Source organism: Furipterus horrens, unplaced genomic scaffold (assembly GCF_987537825.1).
Source record: "Furipterus horrens unplaced genomic scaffold, mFurHor1.1.pri manual_scaffold_3, whole genome shotgun sequence".
NCBI lineage: Eukaryota > Metazoa > Chordata > Mammalia > Chiroptera > Furipteridae > Furipterus > Furipterus horrens.
The window spans coordinates 135,349,780-135,371,897 of NW_028327173.1; the positions used below are offsets into that span (position 1 = coordinate 135,349,780).

At 43.2% G+C, this 22,118-nt stretch overlaps 1 pseudogene; it reads right to left on the reverse strand.

The window, feature by feature from the left end:
* Positions 1 to 10,283, reverse strand: part of LOC150015984 (maestro heat-like repeat-containing protein family member 7) — a 52,059-nt pseudogene extending 41,776 nt beyond the window's left edge.
* Positions 10,284 to 22,118: the final 11,835 nt, after the last annotated feature.

Consider the following 22,118-nt stretch of genomic DNA (forward strand, 5'->3'; position numbering starts at 1 on the left):
TTCTTCAAGGAGTCTTCCTGAGACCCTCAAATGTGGGTGAGGAACCTTCCTCACATGAGCAACTCTTTTATCAGAGGATTGCTCTGTTTATTTACTTGTACATATACGTCTCCATCTAGAAAATGAGCTTAGTGAGTGTCTAGCTGTCTAGTTACCCTTGTTTTCCCAGCACATGACATAGTGCCTAGCACGCAGGGAAAGTTCAGAAAATATTCATAAAATAAAAAATTGAATGAATGAATGAATGACAACTCTTCAACGTAAGTGTCATTAACCTTATTTACTGGCATATTAATTCAGACTGTTCACAGATATAAAGTGATTTTTGCAAAGTCCCCAGCAAGTGGCAGAGGCAGGATTCAAGCCCAGGTCCTCTACACTCAGGTTTCCCTACAATATTTCAGAGATTCTCCAAGCATGAATCACTGAGTGAATCTACGTCTTCCCATTTCTCATTCTCTAAACCCTCTGCCACTATTAAGCCTCTATCCTAAAAGGAAAAGATCAATGAAAGCAACAAAAGTCTCCCAATGCTTATAATACACAAACCCCGGGCTTTGGAATTAGATAGACCTGAATTCAAAACCTGCTCTGTCTCCCACCAGCTGTGTTAGCCTGGGCACGTAGCCTTACCACAATGAGCATCAATCTTAATATGCAATCCACAAGATTACTGTAGGGAACAAAGTGAATAATGCAGAGAGTGATGATCACAGGGCCTGGCCCCCAGTAGGCCCTCAATAAATATTCATCCTCACCATCTCTTCCTCCCCCTGGGTAAGGGTACAGTGGGGGCAGGGGGACTTGAGAAAAAGACCAAGTCTTGCTTCCGGGTTGTCTGCCTTCTCTGTCCCCCAACCTATGGGACTGCCTCCTTGAGTCTTCTTCTCTCTTCCTCCTCACCTGCCCCCAACTCTCACCCACCGCACTCACAAAATTTTCTCCGTGAGCTTGAAGTTGCTGGTGTAAAGTTCAATGCCTTACCTCCTTCTGGAGTATCCATGTGGTAACAGAAAATTCAGCTTTAAGACAAAGGTATGAAGTTCCAACTGTGGAATTAAAACCCTAGGAGAGAGACTTTTACCCAGGAAGGGTGGGTGGGGTCAAGACCGTAACTGCCTTGTGAAGGCTGTGAAGGCTGCCCCCACTCCTGGAATGTTTCCAGAGCCACCTCTCAGGTTACCTAGGCTCCCCCAAGCCCAGGCCAGTGCTACAGTCTTTGTGAGGTCGACATGATGACACAGGAGTTCCCAGCCAATGGGGCCCTTGCTCATGCCAACGCACCAGTGAAAAGCAGTTAAGTGTTCTTCTGACACAGGCTTGTAGACCAGGACAAGTGGAACAGGCAAACTGAGATAGTTAAATGACCAAGCAGTTTACAACCATCTGGTAAATCGTGAAATCCTTTGTTTCCTAACCAGAGGATAAATAACTTAAATCACCCTACTCACTGACATAGATAACAGAAATCCAATTAGTGCCAACCACACCCAAGGACAGATGAAGTCAGGGAAATAAATCTCATTTTGGCTCCTCAGCAGAAAGCTAATGAACATGCTATTGAGATCTCCCCTAGAGCTCCCCCAAATCTCCCAGCCTTTGAAACCCTCAAGAGGGGGCGCGCCGCGCGCAGGGCCGCCGTTGCCACCGCGGTTTGTCGCCGAAGGGAAATGGCGGACCTGGAGGAGCAGTTGTCTGATGAGGAGAAGGTACGTATCGCAGCAAAATTCATCATTCATGCCCCTCCTGGAGAATTTAATGAGGTGTTTAACGATGTTCAGTTACTGCTTAATAATGATAATCTTCTCAGAGAAGGAGCAGCCCATGCATTTGCACAATATAACTTGGACCAGTTTACTCCAGTAAAAATTGAAGGTTCTGAAGATCAGGTATTGATAACAGAACATGGTGATGTGGGAAATGGAAAGTTTTTGGATCCAAAAAATAGAATCTGTTTCAAATTTGATCACTTAAGAAAGGAAGCAACTGACCCAAGACCATATGAAGCAGAAAATGCAGTTGAATCATGGAGAACTTCAGTAGAAACTGCTCTACAAACTTACTAGCCCAAAGCAAAAACACCACAAAGGGCCCTTGAGAGAAATCCAGTTGAATTCCTTTTAAAATGTCCTTCTAATTACTTCTCACTTTTGATTTACTACCTACAGACAATAGGTGCTCAATTAATATTAGTTAAATGAAGGTATCAAGGGCAGGGATATTTTCCCTCTCTAAGGGACTCAAAGCTAAGTATGATTTTGGAAACTTCTCTGCTTATCCCCACCCAGCACATGCTGGTGGATAACTGAGAAATGACTGTATTTAGCAAAATGATAAGAAAATTCCCCACCAGAACTAACTTTTGGTATTAAGTAATAAAACTGCTCCCAGGTACACAATGCTCTACAGTAAACCATTGGATTGTGTTCTCCCCCGCCAAGCAGTGACACAGGCATTGTCACAGGTGAGCAGAGTGAGGCTCAGAGAAGGGACATGACTTGCCTGGGCTCCCTCTAGACAGGCAGAGAACAGCTAGAGGTGGAGCTGAGACTCAAGGCCAAGTGCCCTGCCTCCTCGTCTCTCCTCTCCCTGCCTAGCTCCCTGTCTCATCAGTGGGTAGACTCAGGACTTCCGCTCCTCCCACCCCAATGCCACAGACCAGACGTGGCTCTCGCACCATCATCTTCTTCACCATAGTCTTCTTCTCTCCTTCACCTTCCAGCACATGCTGGCTATTCTGGAGGGTGATGACATTCACAGCCTCGGGGGCAGCAGAGGGCAAAGCCACAGGGTGAGAGCCGCACTGAACCCAGCTTTCAGGGGCTGTCCCTACCCCTGCATCAGCCACCCGCCGCCTGCAGGCATGTCAGCTTGCTCCTCCCCAGCTGCCAGCCCCAGCGTTGCTCAAGAGAAATGAGAAACCACAAAGGGAACATCTGGGGAGTGGGTGAGCCTTGAGAAGGTGACCGCAGGGGTGTGTGGATAATCCTTGAAGTCCAGCGTTTGGAAGAGGACAGATATCAGGGGCTGCAGAATTCTCCCCCTTTGCCAGTCAACTAAGGGAGAAGCAGCGGCTGCGGGGACAGAAAGGGTCCCCCACACCTCAAGCTGAAATCTCACCATATGTAATACCTCCTATGGGCCTTCTGCTATCTACCCTTCTTGAGGACACGTCCTAATCAGATTAAGGCATTCTGCTACCTGAGAGAGGCAACACATTTACTAAGGTCCAATTCATCTATTCATTCTCCTTATCTTAGGGCAGAAGGAGGAGAAAAAAACATGAAATAAATAAAATAATGAATAAAATGACTTCATATAGTAAAGAAAGCAAAACAAGGTAATCAGATGAACAGTGTGGTGGGTTCAAGATCCCACAAGTTCTTTCTTACTCTGCCTATCAAGACGGCTCTGGGCTCATCCCACCACTCGTTTGGACCAACAGAAGGCCATGCAAGTGCTGCTGTGCAGTTGCTGGCCTAACCCTTAAAGGAACTGGCAGCCCTTCCCCTCTGGAACCCAGCTGCCATGGAATGGCAACGTCAGGTACACAGAGACTTGGGAAGATGGGGTCATCTTGGATGTTCCAGGCCCCCTCCCCCAGTGATCTCTGTCTACACCACACAGAGCAGAAGAACCACCCGCTGAGCCCAGTCACACTTTAGAATCATGAGAAATTGGGCCCTTTCCATCCTTACTTCCCTGGCTGTCAGAGTGAACTTTTAAACCACTAAGTGTTGAGGCAGTTTGTTAAACAGCGATTAATGACTTTGGCTACTAAAGTGATGGGAGGGGGATGGCTCACTTAGAACACTGTCCAGGAAGGCCTCTCAGGGGAGATAATATTTAGACTGAGTCCTGAATGACAAGAAAGAGGTAGCCATGTGAAAAACAAGAAGGAGGGTCTGTCTGTCTCTCCAAAGTAGAATGTCATTTCACTAGTGTATCTCTAGTGCCTGAAACAGTGCCTGGCACATAGCAAGGGCTCACCTAAATTTGCCGAGTGATTGCAGTAACAAAGTCTTTCTGTGCAGGGACCGTGCTCAGTGCTGTGCATACATTATGTAACACAGACCTCACTTCAGTTTTATTTAGGCCTATCTTATAGGAAGAACCTTCCTGACAGAATAACAAATGCAAAGGCCCTGAGGTAAGAATGAGTTTGGTATGGAACAGAAGAAGGCTAGTGTGGCAAGAGCAAGGTGGACAACTGGAACAATGCCGTGGGGTAAAGACAGATGCTTCCCAAATGCAACACCTCTTCATAGTTCTGTCACCTTCTCCCCACCCCCACCCACATGCTGCATTGAGCTGGACTCTGAATCAGCCTGAGGGCAGGGCAGGGCCTCCCCCCTATAAGTCCTTATCCCCTACCTCCAGACTCTGTCCATCAGCCAGCCTTGTCCACATTCTGTGTGTCATATTCGTGTCCACCAGCCTGTCCCGTCTGCCCCAACTGGCCCTCAACAAGTCCTGCAGACACTGGCTTTCTCTGGCCTCCCGAGGCCTGGTGCGTGGCCAAGACCTGCGTCAGGCCTATGTCCTGAAACAGGCCATTTCCAGCCTTTCTGTCTCCAGTACAGACCCTCTCACAATTCATTTCGTTGTTTAGAAAACTTACTGAGCACCTCTGATATGCCAGGCACCACAGTAGATGCTGGGAATACAGCTGGGAATAAGACAGATGAAAATGCCCAGTGCATAGGAGATACATATAGCGAGAGAGACCGATAAAAGATGGAAAGCTTCTTGTGCATCGGATGGTGATGAACACCATGGAGAAAAGAGGAGCTGGGCAGAGAAACAGGGATGGCTGGGGCTGGGGAGTGGGGGCTGGGGGGCATCCCAGGAAGTCAGCTGTTTGTTGGGCAGGATGCATACCAGAGTCATTTTGTTGCCATCCTCTTTCTTCCCCGGCACGTTCACCAGGCATGAGTCCACGTCATCAAAGGCTTCTGCATGTCGTTGTTTCGATGAGGGAAGAAAGGAGTAGAAAGATATAATATACCTAGGGACCCACAGTCCCTTCTCTCCTCCCCAACTGGGCTTCTCTAATCCTTACTCTCCCGGCAGCCAGACTGGGCTCCCCCTACCCTGACCCTTCAATGGCACCCCAGTTCACTGAGCATAAAGTCAGCATCCTTGTCAGCGCCTTCAAGGCCCTGCCAGGTCAGCCTCCCTGACCCCACCCCCAGCCTTACTGTCGCTGCTCTCCCTCACTCACCATGCTCTGGCCACACTGGCCAGACAAGCTTCCAGGCTCAGGGCCTTTGCACAAGGCAGTTTCCTCTACCTGGACCAATTCACTGCCACGTCCCCTTGCCCAGGTCCCACACCTGTCCTTCAGGTCTAAGCTTGCCTGCCTCTCCTCAAAGAGGCCTCCCCTGACCTTTGGGTTAATGGGGGTCCCACTGTGATCCTCTTGTGCATCAGCTTACTCTCTTTTTTCAACCATTATCACAATTTATAATGAAACTCTCATTTGTTATAGTAGTAGATACTTGCTATTTTGTCAGCCCCAGGTTTGCTCATCTTTCCTTTGGTAAAAGAATTCCTGCCTTCCCTGTGGGTTACCCATTCCATATAGTTAGATGAAGCTGAACCCTTGAAGCCCCACCTATCCCCCTCTTCAAATAGGCGCGGGTCTGCAACCCAAGCTTGGCCAATAAAAAGAGCCCTGTGCCCACCGCCACAGTGACTGGTCCAGGGATGGGCTCTTGGGTGAGCAGGGCAATAGAGCTCTTTATTTAAGAAAGTGTGTCTTCTCCTTCTGAGGACCTATGAGAGCCTAGAACTTCAGGGCCCTCTTGGCCACCAGAGGCTGCTGGAGCATTAAGCCAAGAGAAAGAAGCAGAGACATCCCAATAGTAGTAAATACAGCCAGCACCAAGACCTTGGCTTCTAAGTACCATTCTCCACTAAAAGGAACAAGGCTCCTTGGGCTGATTCTAGGACTTGGGCAAAAAATAGAAGATGAGCTAGAAGACAAGAGACATCTTGAAACGGAGAACAAGAGAACTCAAGCAACAATGAGGCTATGTCAAAGGGCACAAAAGCTTGCTTGAAGAGGAGTCCACTGGTCAAACTGGGGAAAGTTTCGGTATCACAATAAATAATGGCAGCAACACATGATACAGTCCATTGAATAAACTAGGAAGCCACAACTCCATACTAATATAAACAAGTAAATGAATAAGTAGAAAGTTTGATGAGGAATGGGGTATTTACACAGTTTCAGATAACCTCCTCACACAATATTTATTACGAAGGGGTAAATAGTGACTTCACAGTGGTGAACTTGGCAGCAACCATCTCACTCATGTGACCAAAGTGAGCATCATCAGTGACGGAACAAGCCAAAATCACACACCACCAGGTGGGACGCCATGAGAAAAGGCTAGCTCCCCTTCCATGCTCTTCCTGCCAAAGGCGCATGACACGGAGGTGATCATGGGGAAGCATCAGACAAACCCAAACCTGGGTACAACTTACAAAACAGCTGGCCTGTAATCTTCAAATGTATCAAGAACATGAAAGTCCGGAGATCCAATGTGGCTTCAGCTACCCTTGACTCCTCAGAGGCCCCCTGCAGCCATAGCCAGCAAGGGCTTGCAGGACCTGAAGCACAAGTGGAAGGGGTAGCCCAGGCTGCAGCCATGGGCGGGGTGGCCAAGTACACCCAGAAAACCATCCACAAGACTGCTAGCCAAGCCTCTGACACTTTCTCAGGGTTGAAAGGAAAAAAATAGGCTTCCTGAGGTGACAAAAGGGAGCCGTGCGTGACTCCCCTCTAGGCCCTGAGCTCTGCTCAGCTGCTGCCCCCTTGGCCTGACAGCTCATTGAAGCACATGTTCAGAAAGAAAAAAAGAACATGAAAGTCAAGGAAAGGCTGAGGTGAGGACTGAGGAAACAAAACAAACTAGACAAAAAAGTGCAGTGAGTTATTCTGCACTGGATCTTTTTCTTCCAGAAAAAATTACCGGGACAATCAGTGACATTTGAATGGGGTCTGCGAATTAGATGGTAACAGTGTATTGACATTGATTTCATGATTTTGATGGTTAACCTTTGTTCTTTTTTGTAAGAAATAAAAAACAAAATTCAGGGATGTGGGACATCACTTGGCCATTTAATCAAATTATTCACAGACAAAAAATTTTATACTGTGCTTTCAATTTTTCTTCAAGTTTTCATTGTTTTAACATGTTTTAAAGGAATGAAAGAGAACTAGAGGCAATCTTTTTCAGACAAAAAATGATAAAAGTTTACCATCAGCAGAATTCACTAAAGGAAATTCTAAAGTATGCTCTTCAAGCCATAGGAAATCAATGTCAGATGGAAGGTCTGAGATGCAATAAGCAATGAAATAAAAGAAAGATTAATATTTGGGTAACTATAAGAACATTAACTACATAAAATAATAATGATGTTATAGGATTAAGAAAATAATGAATATGCATTACCAGGACAGCATATAAATTAGGGGGAAGGAATTAAGTGGGGTTACTGTGTTTCGATCACAAAGGACCACATATTTATATGAAAAGTCCAAAACAGGTAAATTTATACAGAGAGTAGATTAGTGGTTGCCTAGAACTGGGGGACAATGGGTTTGGGATGATATCTAAGAGGTTTGGGGGTTTCTTGGGGGGTGGGGGGTGTTGATGAAAACGTTCTACAGTTGATTGTGGTGATAGTTGCACAATTCTGTGTGTATTTTAGTACCATTAAATTATACACTTAAAGTGGGGAAATTTTATGATATCTAAATTATAACTCAATAAAGTTGTATTTTAAAAAGTTCAACATACAGAAACAAAATTTCTCTATACCATCAAGCATCATCAGTACAAAAGAGGAATTGTATTAAAAAATAAGATATGATTCATGCAAGCAATAAAAACTATAAAGTACATAGGAATTAACCTATCGAAAAATACAATAGATCTTGAGGGAGAATTTTTCAGTTCTAGTAAAAGCTATATCCTATATAAAGGAAAACTTCAATAGATGGATAAATTAATAGCATTCCAATACAAATGCCAGCAAGATTTTTCTGAAGACCTAGACAAACATATTCTAAAATATATATGGACCCTGCCCGGTGTGGCTCAGTGGATAGAGCGTCGGCCTGCAAACCAAAAGGTCGCCAGTTTGATTCCAGTCAGAGTACATGCCTGGGTTGCACACCAGGTTCCCGTTTGGGGGCATGAGAGAGGTAACCACACATTGATGTTTCTCTCCCTCTCTTTCTCCCTCCCTTCCTTTCTCTCTCAAAATAAATAAATAAAATCTTTTAAAAAGTATAATAAAATGTATATGGAAGAATGAGGGCTTGCTAATAGACATCAGAGCATGGTTTGGATGCTGTTACCCTCAGAATAATTTTGAGACATTTTAAAGAGATTCTTACCCTACCAGATACGAATACATATTTGCAAAGCCATGGTAATTTTTTAATTGCAATATAGTATTGGTCCACGAACAAACATAAATATTTAGAGATCTAAATAATTGAGAGATCCTTACAACATCAAAAACAGGAGATTCATTTCCAAAACACCTGTATATCAGAAGTGAGTGAAGGTTCCAGATAGGACCCCAAGGCCTTGCTCAGGTGGGGAACCTCAAACGCTCTATAATAGAGGTGAGCTGAGCCTAGAGCCTGCCTCCTCCATTGATCTGGAGAGCCAGGTCTGAAATTTATCAAAAAAGAAAGAGGCATACATTTTGAAAGGAAGGTATAGTTAGTTGACTTGTAATCTGGACATAATAAAGGTATTATCATATGGATGATGTTAGAGTTAAGGAGACTGAAGTTCAGAGAGATTAAGTAGCTTGTCCCAAATCCCTCAACAAGCAGAGGCTGAGCACTGAATCTCTTGTGCATAATTAATATATTGCATGTTATCCACTGATTGATGTTCCCTTTCTTCCCCTCTCCTCTCCCCTCCCTGCCCCACAAGTCTAAATACAAGTTTCTTCCAGGACAGTGCCCTCTCTAGGGCTGTCACCCCTGCCACACTCACGTTCAGGGACACTTTGGAAGGCTCTGGTGTCCTTGTCTGTGGTGTTGTGGGTGGGGAACAACAGTGGGAACTGGCCCACCTCAGCACCAGCCATCTTGCTCAAGCTCTGCTGATCTTCCTCCAGGGGCACAGTGTGGATGGTGTTGTCCTCAGAATAATCGTGCTGGCTGCTCAGTGTCAGCGTGGACATGTCCCTGAAGATGAGGCTGGAGCCCAGATTCAGAGTCTCGCTGGAGCCCAGACTCAGAGTCTCCTTGGAGCCTAGTATCAAGGTCATGTATGAGGGTGGAGAAAAGGCGGAATTGGGTCCATAGGTGCTGGAGTGCAGGCTAATATCATCATTGGAGCCAGGACTCAGGGCCAAGCATGAGGCCTGAGTGACGGTCATGTTCAAATCAGACTTCACATTGCTATTTGAAGCCACATTGATGGTTCCCTTGGAACTCGCGTTCCAGGCTGTACCAAAGGCTCCTTTCAAAACAGACCCTGAGGTGTTATGTGAAACCAAAGTGATGGTCTCGTTGGTGTTTGGGATTGGGGTCCCACAGGAACCTGGAGCCACATTCAGGTCCAGCTTGGAGGTAGCTCTTGAGCCCACACTGAGCAGGTCATTGGAGCTGGTATCCAGAGAACAGTTTGAGGCTTGAGTAAGGAGGCCTTTTGAGCTTGGCCTGGAGATACATGAGCCCAGAGCTAGGGCTTCTCTTGAATAGGACCTTATAAGTGGATCTGATTCAGGCCTGGGAAGATTGGAGTTACTCTGACCCAAATCAAAAATTGTGCTTGAGTGGCAGTTGAAGGCCTCCTCAGAATTCAGCCCCGAGGAGTTGTTCCAGCTCAGACACTGGGCCTCAGTAGAGCCAGGGCTCAGAACAAGGTTTGAGGCTGAACACGGGGGCCCCTGTGAGCTGGGCCTTGAGATGTGATTCCTATCCAGGCCCAGAGCTTCACCAGAGTGGGAAGTGGTGATCTGGAGGGAGGCTGGAGCCATGGCCTCACTGTCAACAGGCCTGGGGCTGTTATCAGACACCAGGCCAGGGGCTGGCTCAGAGACAGGACTCGGAATTAGATTAAGGTCTGGAAGAAGAGCCAAGCCAGGATTCACGGGTGGATTCAAGATAGGAACAAGGTCTGTATCTGGGTTTGGCCCAGAGATGGTGCCAGAGCCTAAACTAGGGCCCCGGTGGAGTTGAGACTCGGTGTCATCTTTGGTTCTTCATCGAGGGCCACACTGGCCCTTGGACTCAGAGCCATGTCTGGTCTAGACGTTCCTCAATGCCACTGCCCCTTTCTCTCAAAGAGCTGACCGTTACACTCTCTGCAGTGTTCCTAAGAGAGAGAAAAGGCAATGCCTCACTTGTTAAAATTTCTCCATGGATCCCCACTATCTTTCAAATGAGGCCCTGTGTGACTTACAGGGACCTCCATGACCACGCCCAGCCCACTTTTCCAGCCCCACCCTACACAACAAAATATTCATCACCCTTTATTCCAATGACTCCATTAGTAGGCCAGCCCCTGCTGGGCAGAGCTCCACCCTGGCAAGAGCTGCATATCTTAGTCCTTGGGGCATCCACAGCACCTAGCACTGTGCCAAGTGCATGGTAGGAAGTCCATAAATGAGGAACCTCTCCCACCTTAAGTAGAAAAAGGGAAGGAGGAGCTTCCTTATGAGTCACCCCACTTCCAACCAACCCCTAACTTGCTAGAACTGTGGCCTAGACTCCCAAAGCAGACTTAGCAGAGCTGCCCACCGTCCCTAACGGTTTGCCTATTCTGGGTGGGGCTGGCTACGTAGAGGACAAGCTGGGGCAATCATCAAAAACACAGCCCGCCTCAACCCAGCAATCTGACTGCTGGCTGACCTCCCTAATCCCCCCACCCTATCCCGCCCCACACCTAGACCACAGCTCGCCTGCATGCATGGTACTCCCTTCCCGACTCCATTCCACCATCCCTCAGTTCCTTTGAGCTTTTTCAAAGAGCCAGGCTCCTAGGTTAGGTCTGGGCCTTCTACATTTGGGCACCCCTTTCTCCAGCCTTCTGCCCTGGCTAACACCTACAGCTCCACCACTTCAGATTTCAGCTCAAATATTAAAAGCCTTCAGGTCTCCCACATAAGTGAGGTCCACTTGTAAGTTCCCAAGGCATCTGGTCCACTTCCCTTTTCTTGGCACATAATATCTGGTTTCTCCACTAGACAATAAGATCCACGAGAGTCTAGCACAGCACCTGGCACACGTCAAATGTTCCATAAGTAAGCTTGTTGTTTCATCTTTTTATCTCGTCTCCATTTCCTCACCCATTCTTTCACTAGCTGATTTCATCACTTACTCATTTACTATTCGCTCATGCACTCATTTACTAAATCACTTACTCCACAAACTTTGCTGTGCATCTTTACAGCTTGGCTTTGGAAAGGCCGTAGATTTGGAGTCACGTTATCCCAGGTTCAAGTCCCAGCTCATCCTCTCACTAGTGTTAGTGAATTTGGGTAAGAGACTTTCCCCCTCTGACCCTCATCCTCCTCATTGCTAATACGGAAGACAAAGCCTGCTCCCCAGGGTTGTTGCACACAAATAGCCCTCCTACTGCTTTCTATAAATCATTGCCATTTGCTCTATTTCTCTCTGCCAGGCACTGTGGGCAGAGGGGAGTAAGGCCCATTGTGCATTGGGAAAAGTAAGGCAGAGCACAATGGGAGCTGCTTTCATTCCAAGCAAGCAGCTTCACGTCCTGCCTCAGAAGTAGGAAAGGTTCACTCACCATTGGCACCAGAAGCAATTTTACCCTGAAGCTAATGAAATCGAAAATTCCAGGGCTCCTTGCTTGATAAGTCCCTTTACAAAAGAACTATACTTAATGTTGCATCCACAAGGTTTTGCTCGAAGCAAAGATAAAGCTTTTACTAATTGTAAAAATTTACATGCCTGGGGTGTGACTACCCAGTGACCTGCCCAGTTAGGAGTTTATGATCAAATCTCCCCGTGAGGTTACTTTCCATAGAACCCCTTTTCTCATCCACCATAGTGAATTTTCTCCTGTCCACCTCGTATCTGCCCTGCACCTCTCGTTCCCTCCTGCTGCTTCAGGGGACTGTGTTGTCCCAGTTCTTTCTCTACTTGCTTCTTCCCTGTGGCCTGTGAACATGGCTAACTTTTCTCTCAGCAAAAATCCTTCCTTCAAGTTCATTGCTTCTCCCAGCAGCCCCTCACTCAGCCCCTCACTCGCTGCAGTGACCAGCCTCTCCCCAGAACCCTTTTGGACTCCTCCCTCTCCTCACCTGGTCTCATGCATCGAATGAACCACCAAGTCCTGTTACCAGACTCAAGGGGTCCATTTGCCTGCACACATCAAAGCCCAATAAGACACTAACAGGAGTTTGCAGCCAAGAAAGTAAGGATTTATTAAGGCGATGGCGCCATGCCCGGAGTCACAGGTAGCTAATGCTCAAAGACCTGGCTCCCCAATAGCTTCCAGGGGGATGAATTATATAGGGAAAACATCATTAATCGTGGTTACTAAAGGAGTTAGGGTCGTGGTCTCTACTGATTGATTAGTGCTAGAGTAGGGGGGTAATTGATCATTGCATCTGGTCCTGATGTCGGCCATGGAGTTGTTCTGTCCAATTTCACAAGGATTTGTTCTGTGGGATTGTTCTGCCTTCTGTGGGTCTGGAGCTAAAACACAACTGAGGCCAAGATATTGTCTTTAGTTTGATTGAAAACTCTGTAGTCACTAGGCCCAGGACTACTGGAGGCTGACCAGAACCTCATTGTCCTGAGGGATTAATGATTAAGCAAGGAGGAGGGAGGTGGGTGAGCCAGGGCGCTGGGTGAGGCCAGCTTGGGTCAAAGGAAAAAATAAAATAAAAGGCCAGATTAAAGAAAATAAGGTCCCTGTGCAGTTACAGTTCTTTCAATTTTATGTCCAAATCTCTCCTGTTCCTCCAACCCCACACCCTCTAGCCTGGCTTCGGTCCTCATCATTAGACCCGCTCTTCTCCGGCCACTCTTCTCAATAATGTCCCACAAGGCAGGCTCTCCCCTCTGCTAGCCACGCTCCTCCTGCAGCTAAGCAGCTTCCCTGACAGCTCAATGCCCCCTTAACCCCTTCAGTGTCTCCATGCCTGCAGGGTCACGTGCAAGCTCTTCAGTCTGACTTTGAGGCCCCTTTTCAGTCATCCTCTGTCTGCCTGTCACCTTGTTTCTGCTCCCTTTTTGATTTTTAAAAATTGTATGCCGAAGCGTCATACAGATATAGGAAATGGCGCATACTCTCAATGCTGATGCATTTTCACTGAGCGAGGACACCCATGCAACCAGCACCCAGATCGAGAAAATAGACCATTGCTGCTCACAACCCCAGACACCTGCCAGTTCCCATCCCCCACAGAGGGTACCAGACCTTGACTTCCAACACCACTCTACATTTGTCTGCTTTTGACTTATACACATGGAATTACACAGCAACACCCTTTGAAGTTTTTGGCTTCTTTGGTTCAATATTATGTTTGTAAGATTGTACATAGTTTTGCATGTAGAAGCTCTTCCTTCTTTTAAATGTTGGCTCCCCTCTACATCCTTCCTGATTTTGAGCTCTTTCTGGAGGCTTCAGGTAGCTGTTTTGTATATTTTGTTCAGAATTCCTATCTCTAGGAGGGTTGCTCTGATAGATCGGAGCCCCACTGGCGTTGCCAGAGGTAGACTCTCCTTATTGTTATCTTATTTTTCTCCTCTTTTACTTTCTTTAGGATTACCACATTTGCCATCTTTTTCATTCCTTTTTCCCCCCCTTTTCTATGTCATTGAAAGTTCCATATTCTATATCTATCCCTTAGGGTTACTTTAGCCATTTTAACATGCATACCTCATACCGCAAAATGTAAAATTAAGTAATACTGTTACAAGGACCGTAGAAAAATCTAACTTCAATCAGCCACCTCCCAACTTATATATTATTATTATTTTTAAAACATTTTTTTGTTTTATTGGGTTTCTTTTTTTCCTGTTTTAGTTTATTTCTTTTTTTTATATACATTATTCTTTACTTTATCAACCAGTTCAACTATCTGGAATGCTAAAAATATGTATTTTCTGAGAAAAGCTTTCATATGTCTCTGACCAAAAATTATTCATTTCCTTTGTACTTTCAGGAAATTATGTAAATTAATTGGGCAGTAAGGGATTCTAAAATCATGGATGGCTGTTGTTCATTCCATTGGTCACCGAACACTCTCCCCTGGGCGCCTGTCTGCAGGGCAGGGCCTGCTCTCCAGGAGCTTGAGTCCACTGGGAACATAGACTCCTGGGGACAAGACTAATGCAAGTTGAGGGAGGGGCATGACAACACAGATTTCACAAGTGAGGGAAAGGCCATTTGCCTTTCAGAAGGAAGTTCACTCGCCTTTCAGAAGAAAGTTTTAAGGATGCTCTGTGTGTGTGTGTGCAATTAGTAAAGGTTTAAATATTAAGGATGTGCTCTCATTTTTAAATATTGAAATCCAATTACACAGCCCGTGAGAATAAGCACCTTTAGCACTTTAAAAGGGGAATCATTCTAAAGTCTTTTCAACTCACTGATTATGTTTCCCCTGAGCAATAATAGCTTACTATAGGGATACAGAGTGGCTCTCGAAATACCACATGATTCCACTGCATCCTTACAACTCCCTTGTGAGGTAACTAGAAGAACAGTTCCCAAGAGCCCACCCACGTCAGGAGGCAGGTGGTGTGTGTACTGTTCATTCTATCTAATCCTCACAGCTGAAGGGGGCTGTTACACCCAGAGGGGCCCTGTGGCTTGTCCTGGTCACATCATTAGCAAAGGGAGGAGCTAAGACCCACTACAGTTAGGTTCATCTAACATCAGAGTCTGTGTTCTCCCTGCCTCCAATATCAGGTTGCCTCCCTATCTCACAAATGTAAAAAGTGAAAAAAATGTGCCATTCAGGCCCTTAGCTGTAACACAGGTATATGTTTTTCAGGAGAGGAATACAAGACACCATAAAATTCAAAGTTCAGTATACAATTAAGAGTTCTTCACTGAAATACTCAATTCTGTAATTATTGTTTTAACAGGCAAATCAGTTTTCTAAGTGAAGTTACCAGATTTTACACTGCTGTAAGCTATAAATGTGAATGCTGGTAGCTATTACTGACTTCTGTGTATTCTGACTTCATGTCCTAAAGTAAAATAGCTAACTTAAAAAACAATACCTTAAATAATTTACAAAAACTTAACTGAGGTTTTAGTGCAATTAAAACTGTAAAGCACCCTGGCTGGTGTGGCTCTGTGGACTGAGGACAGGCCTGCGAACCGAGAGGTTGCTGGCTTGATTCCCAGTCAGGGCACGTGCCTGTGTTGCGGGCCAGGTCCCCAGTTCGGGGCGTGTGAGAGGAATCGATGGATGTATCTCACACGTCAATGTTTTTCTCCCTCTCTTTCTCCCTCCCTTCCCCTCTAAAAATAAATAATTTTTTTAAAAAATTGTAAATCATACTGGATAACAAGGTAAATTCACACAACAGAATACTATATAGCAATGAACAATCTATTTTATAGATCCAATTTATAGAAAATACAAAAACTAAACTACAGCATTGGGTCCTGATGACAGTTAACTGGTTACTGTGGGGGGGGGCAGTGAAAGTCGGGGAGCAACGGGGTCCTTGGGGTACTAGTAACACTGTTTCTTGATCTGGCTACTGCTTAAAAAGGTATGTAAGCTATGAAAATCTCTCAAACTCCACATTTATGATTTGCATAAAGAAAGTCTTCTTAAAATGAAAAATGCTAGATAAGCTCTGTTTACCAGAATTCTCTTTCTCTTGCACTTTAGGGGAACCAATTATAACAATATTAGCTCTACCTAGTTTATAAAACTTAAATATTGATGGTATTTAGAAGTTAAACAGATGGTATTCTTGGATTTACGATATTAAATTACAGAATAAAATAATTTCTTTTAATGCTGATATTCATATTAACAATTTGAAGCAGGCACTATAGAAGGACCAAAAAAGATTTTTATCTAACTGCTCATGTGAAACCAAGATTTAAATCCACATTAGAAAACACAGAACTACTCCTTTGTTTAAAAAGCAAAGAATGAAGCTAATGTTGGCAGTCTGAAGAATGCATGACAAACCAAAACTCATTTAGGCCAGATGCATTTTCACATAAGAATGCCTTATCAAAATGTTCTAATTCATAAGTACATTATCCAGGGAGGAAATGCACTGATTCTCAAAGTTAGTGAGTTCAATAATTCAGCAACTATTTTTTTTTCAACATCCAATGCTGTGATCCTTTAAAAAATGATAAATTTAAATTCTCAAGTTTACAAAGAAAACCTATATTCATATCATGAAGCTGCAGGCTTTAATTTTTAATCCATCAGTGCATTTTAAGTAAAGTTTTCATAAAATCAAATTGTTAATAATTAATATGGATGCAAGGTTTCATCATATCCTGGGCCTATTTATAATTTCTTGTAAGAGATAATTAATGCTTTTCAGAGAAACCAATCACTAATAATATTAGCAAACATTAATTAATCACTACCATGTATAGGGTTGGCCAAAAAGTTCATTTTTCCCCATAAATGGCTCTAGTAGCACTTAGCTGTCTTTAACATCATTTGAAACAATTTTGTTAGATTGTATTGTGACAGCTGTCATATTAGCGTGCATTAAAAAAAAAAGTTACCAAAATTGGTGAATTTTTGTGTAGTCATTTTAATACTGAAGAGGGAAGAAAATACGGAACATTTTCAGCATATTATGTTTTATTATTTAAAGACAGATAAACATGCAATTGAAATGCAAAAAAAGATTTGTGCAGTGTACAGAGAAGGTGCTGTGACTGATCAAATGTGCCAAAAGTGGTTTGCGAAGTTTCATGCTGTGTATATCTTGCTGGATGATGTTCCAAGGTCAGGTAATCCAGTTGAAGTTGATAGTGATCAAATTGAGACATTAATTGAGAACAATCAATGTCATACCATGTGGGAGAGAGCCAACATACTAAAAATATCCAAATCAATAAAGTTATTGGTGAAAATGAAAAATGTGTCCTTTAATTCATAGAAAAGACTAAATAGATTTTTTGGCCAACCCAATACTATACTAGCCATATGGTATATTCAAAGTGTTTCCTTCATGAGTCACTACCTCCAGGCAGAGACTGCTATTTGCAAGTATCTGATGCCTCTCCCTGCAAAAGGATTGTGCATCACCAAACTCTGAATTCAGTTCACCACGAGACTTGCTTTAGCCAATGAAATGCAAGCATGTCACTTCCAGATAAAGGCTTTAAGAGCTCAGTCTTTCTCTTACCTCATCCATGATCTTTGAAGTGTTAAGTCAAGATGTTCCCTCCATCAGCCTGGGTCCCTGAATTACCACAATGAACACAGCCTCCACGCTAATCCACAATGTACATGAAATGTGAGTAATAAATATTCTGTGTAGTAAACCCATTGAGGTTGAGAGGTTGTTTGTTACTGCAGGATAATGTGACCTATACAGACTGACACAAATCTGTTTTCTAAAAATGGAAAGTGAGTCACAGAAAGGTATTTTGCCCCAGAGTCCCCAGCTTGTAAACAAGGGAAACTAAGCATTCAGAGAGTCTAAACTCCAAAGCCCACACTTTCATTCAATTCTTGTCTTCATAATTTACAAAACTTACCTATTTATTCTTAAAACTGTCAATAACAAATATGTGATTCCTGAGATCAAAGGAAAAAAGGTCAGAGATATACACAAGTTTTTGTATAAAGCTGGTTATCATGATTGGTGTCTATAATACAAAAAAATCAAAAACAGCATGAAAAGAGTAATTTTAATTACCAAATGTACCTGAATTATAAACTGATCAGTGCATGTGCCTGTGGGTTTGCAGAACACCACACAGAAGTTACAGACCCATCTGGAAAACCAGCTGTTCTCACACATGCCCAAGGCAGGCCACACTATTTGGTTACACACTCGAGAAACTGTGCTGGGCCACGGGAATGCAGACAGGAAAGACGGTCTCTGCCCTCAAGAAGCTGCTGCCCAGCATGACAAGACAGTAGGGCAACTGACACAGCAGGATGTACACGTTTTTGGAACTTCAGTTCACAAAAGGACTTCTCACTGAGGCTGGGAAAGAAAAGAGTGTCAGGGGGGTCTCTAGGAGGAAATGACAACTGGGTCATGTTCTAAAGAACAGTGGGAGTATCAGTTAGTACAGAAGGCTGAAGCATTTTCCAATAAATGGGAACATGGAAGGCGTGACGGTGAGGGAAAACATGGCAGGGGGGAGTTTCACCTGAATGGGCAGGCTGGACCACAGAGAAGAGAGGACCGGCCCTGCAAGGCTTGCTGACAGCGGACTAAGGATAAGCAGCAAGACAAGGATGAGTTACCTATCTGGAGCTCCTGTGCCCGGGCTCCAATACGCTCCCATCAACTCTCACTTTGTAAGACAAAACTAAAGGTTGCTGGAGCCACTCATTCACGCCTCCCTGGTGACCTGGGTGTGATGAAGGGAGAGCTTGTAAAGGGGTATCCCTGTGAATCAGTCGGCAGCAGGACTTCAAAGAGGCTGAAGTACCTTCTCACAGACAGAAGGTCAACCCTGTACTTTATTGTAAAGGCGAAGGTGTAACAAAAGAAGCCACAGCCAAGTCAAGTCGGTCAATGACACGTCTGTGACCCTCCCTTACAGGCTTTCACTTATTTTGAGCTGCACAGAATTTATTTTGATGTAGCTTTTACCGCTCACTTTTGTAACCACCACTGCAAACAAACCAACTACTTGAACTCAAGCCTCCATCATTGTTCATTTTGTTAAACAAAGGTTCTCCCTGAACAGAATCTGATTTAAGACTGGACAGCTTTATCCTAACAGGGCTACTAATCCTTAGTCTCCAGAGAAACTTCCACTTTTACTAACAATTATATTAATTTGTTTTATAGTTACAGCAGTCCTAGTTTGGAAATAAATGGATTTTCCAAGTCACTCCTGGGAGGTGGGAGGATCAAGGGCGGGACCCAGCCTGGTTCCCATCTTTCATAGCACTTTCCACCTGCCACCTGCCACCTGCAACAACAGACCAATACTCCTGGGTCCTGGGCAACACACCTGGCTTAGTGACCTGAGACTCCATACTGGGTTTCTCTGAACTTCTTCAAGTCCCTCATTTATAAAACGAGGAGTCAGTCTAAATAAGTTCCTTCCAACTTTCATGTTCAATGTTTTTACAAACGAAAGTTACAAGAAAAGATTCTTTTCCTCCACACACACACAAAAACCCACCAAGATGGGTGTTAGTGCCTGAATCAGGGTCATAATTCAAGTAAGTTTTAGTAAAGGCATAATTATAAGTATAAACACAAGTATTCTCCCACATTGACATACTAAAAGCAACTCTAATAAAATTGTGCTTTAATGACACCAATTAAATGTGGTTTTTCCAACTAATACCTGCATCAAGTCAATAGTATCATTATTATATATCTGTAATACAGAGTAATACAGAAAATTACACTACAAAATATGTTATTGAGTGCTAGAGTCAAACTTTTCAGGGCCAGCGCTCTGGATCCAAAAGAATTTTAAAAAGAGCAATCACACAAACCTCTTTCCCAGTCCCCCAATTCCTTCATGGCTTCCCCATCCTTTCCTTTCCCCCAATACAAGGTTAAGAGCTGCTCAGTAATCCAAGGTACTTTGTATTTAATTTCCCTTAAAATAGTATATATCTGTTTTCATTTGCTGCCACAACAAATTACCACAAAACCTGGCAGCTACAAACAACACAAATTTATTATCTCACAGATCTGGTGGTGTCTCCCCCCAAGTCTCACAAGGCCAAAATCAAGGGCCGTGCCCCTTATAGAGGCTCTGGGGAAGAAGAATCCGTTTCCAGGGACACTCAGGTTGTTGGAAGAACTGAGTCTGTGTAATACAGGACTAAGGTCTCTGTTTCCTTCACAGCTGCCTGCCAATTATTTGCAGCTTTTAGAGGGCGCTACATTTCTTGGCGCATGACCGCCTTCCTCCGTCTTCAAAGCCAGGGACAGCATGTTGAGTCTTGCTCATACTCCAGACTCTCCTGCCCCTTCTTCCCTCACATCTCTGTGAGTCTTCTACGTCCCTCTTCCACTGTTAAGTATTCCTGTGATTACACTGGGCTCACTCTGATAACCCAATGCCATCTGCAAAGTCCCTTCGGCTGTGAGAGGACATAAACACAGGTCCGAGAATTTAAAGGGTGGGGATCTTTGGCAGCCGTTATTCTGCCAACCACATCATAAATACAGAAAAGACATAGATTTCTCTGCCAGAAAACAATGAAAAATTATTCTGTTCAAACCACACAGCAAAGCAGAGATTTATGCTAAATATCAATGAACAGAAATGAAGAAGACAATGACCTTGTAATCGCAAGGTCACACACAAAAATCCCATTAGTTATTAGTGCCTGGAACAATGAAACTATATATACTAGAACAAGGGTCAGAAAAACAAAAATATAACTGTCAAACTATATGAACTGCAGAAACTAAGAAAAATGTGATATTCTGAATCAACTCTTCAACTTTCTAGAATTATTCACAGTAGATATTGTAAATCATACTTTGAATTTTAATTTTAAAAATACACTAAAACATCTTACAACCTACCTTAGAGACTCACATAAATCTGAAGGGAAAATGGTGATAAATAATTACGCTGCTTTACTGCAAGTCAAGCTGCCAAACTTAAACATAGCATTATTTCCATCCTAAGTTCTCAGATATGTTATTTAACTTGATGGCATAGATTTGATATAAAATAAATATAAAAATATCAAGAAAAATGTTAAATAGCCTACTTTACTTTTATCTTTCTATGGCATCATGCAGAGTTAGCTAAATATAGTAAGACAGCATCAAATGAAAATATCCCAAAGTTTTTCTAGAATTTCAGGAGACAACTTTTTTTCTAACACTAAACTTTCACCATCTGTATAAAATTCATAGTTTTCAGCTAAACATTACTCCCTGAGACAATTTTTCTTGATTATGACAATAAAGCTTAATATATCTCAGATATTGTTCCTTCCAGCTCCAAAACAATCAACAAAAACTATTATCTATCTTCAAAGTCTTAAATATTGTATGTAAATTGTTAAACCATATAGTTGAGAAGTGGCTAGAGCTTTGTCAATAATGACAGAAATTTCACAGGCTTGGTTTAGGTTTTCTGAAAGCTGTTTTCGGATCTCAGCAGATACGTTTTGCAACCATCGGGACCAGAACTCTGAGCTGCCATGATACATTCACATAAAAACTGTTTTTAAAGTCTTAAAAAACCCTTTAAGACAGAAAATTATTTTTAATTTAAATTTAAATTATCTCCTTACTGGTTTGTTCAGTTTTTCTATTTCTTCATGATTCAGTCTTGGTAGCTTGTATGTTTCTAGGAATTTATCCATTTCTTCCAGATTGACTATTTGTTGACATATAATTGTTCACAGAATTCTCTTATGATTCTTTGCATTTTTGTGCTATCAGTTATAACATCTCCTTTTTCATTTCTAATTTGATTTGTGTCCTCTCATTTTTTGATGCGTCTCACTAAAGATGTGTCAAAAAGCCAGCTCTTAATTTCATTGCTTTTCTATTATTTTTTTTGTATCTTATTTATTTCTGCTCTTATCTTTGCTATTTCCTTCCTTCTACTAACTTTGGGTTTCCTTTCTTCTTCTTTTTCTTCTTCCTTAAGGTATAAAGTTAGGTTATTCATTTTTAAATCTTTTTGTTGAAATAAATTGTACTCCATTATGGAAGCACAAGTTATTTGTTTTAGGTTTGCATTATTGTATATTATCAAAAGATATTCTGGACTGCAACTTATTACTACTATTTCTTTTTTATTTCTTCTTGGACAGGTTCAGAATATTCATGCTTATGATATCTAAAAGTATAAAACTTTTCAAATGGGAGCTAGGTCATCCTTTGCCACCAAGATCCCTTGCCACCAAGATCCAAGGCTAGAGAGATAGACAGTAAGTGCCTCAAAAGTAAACCTGATTGTAGCCTATAAAATTAG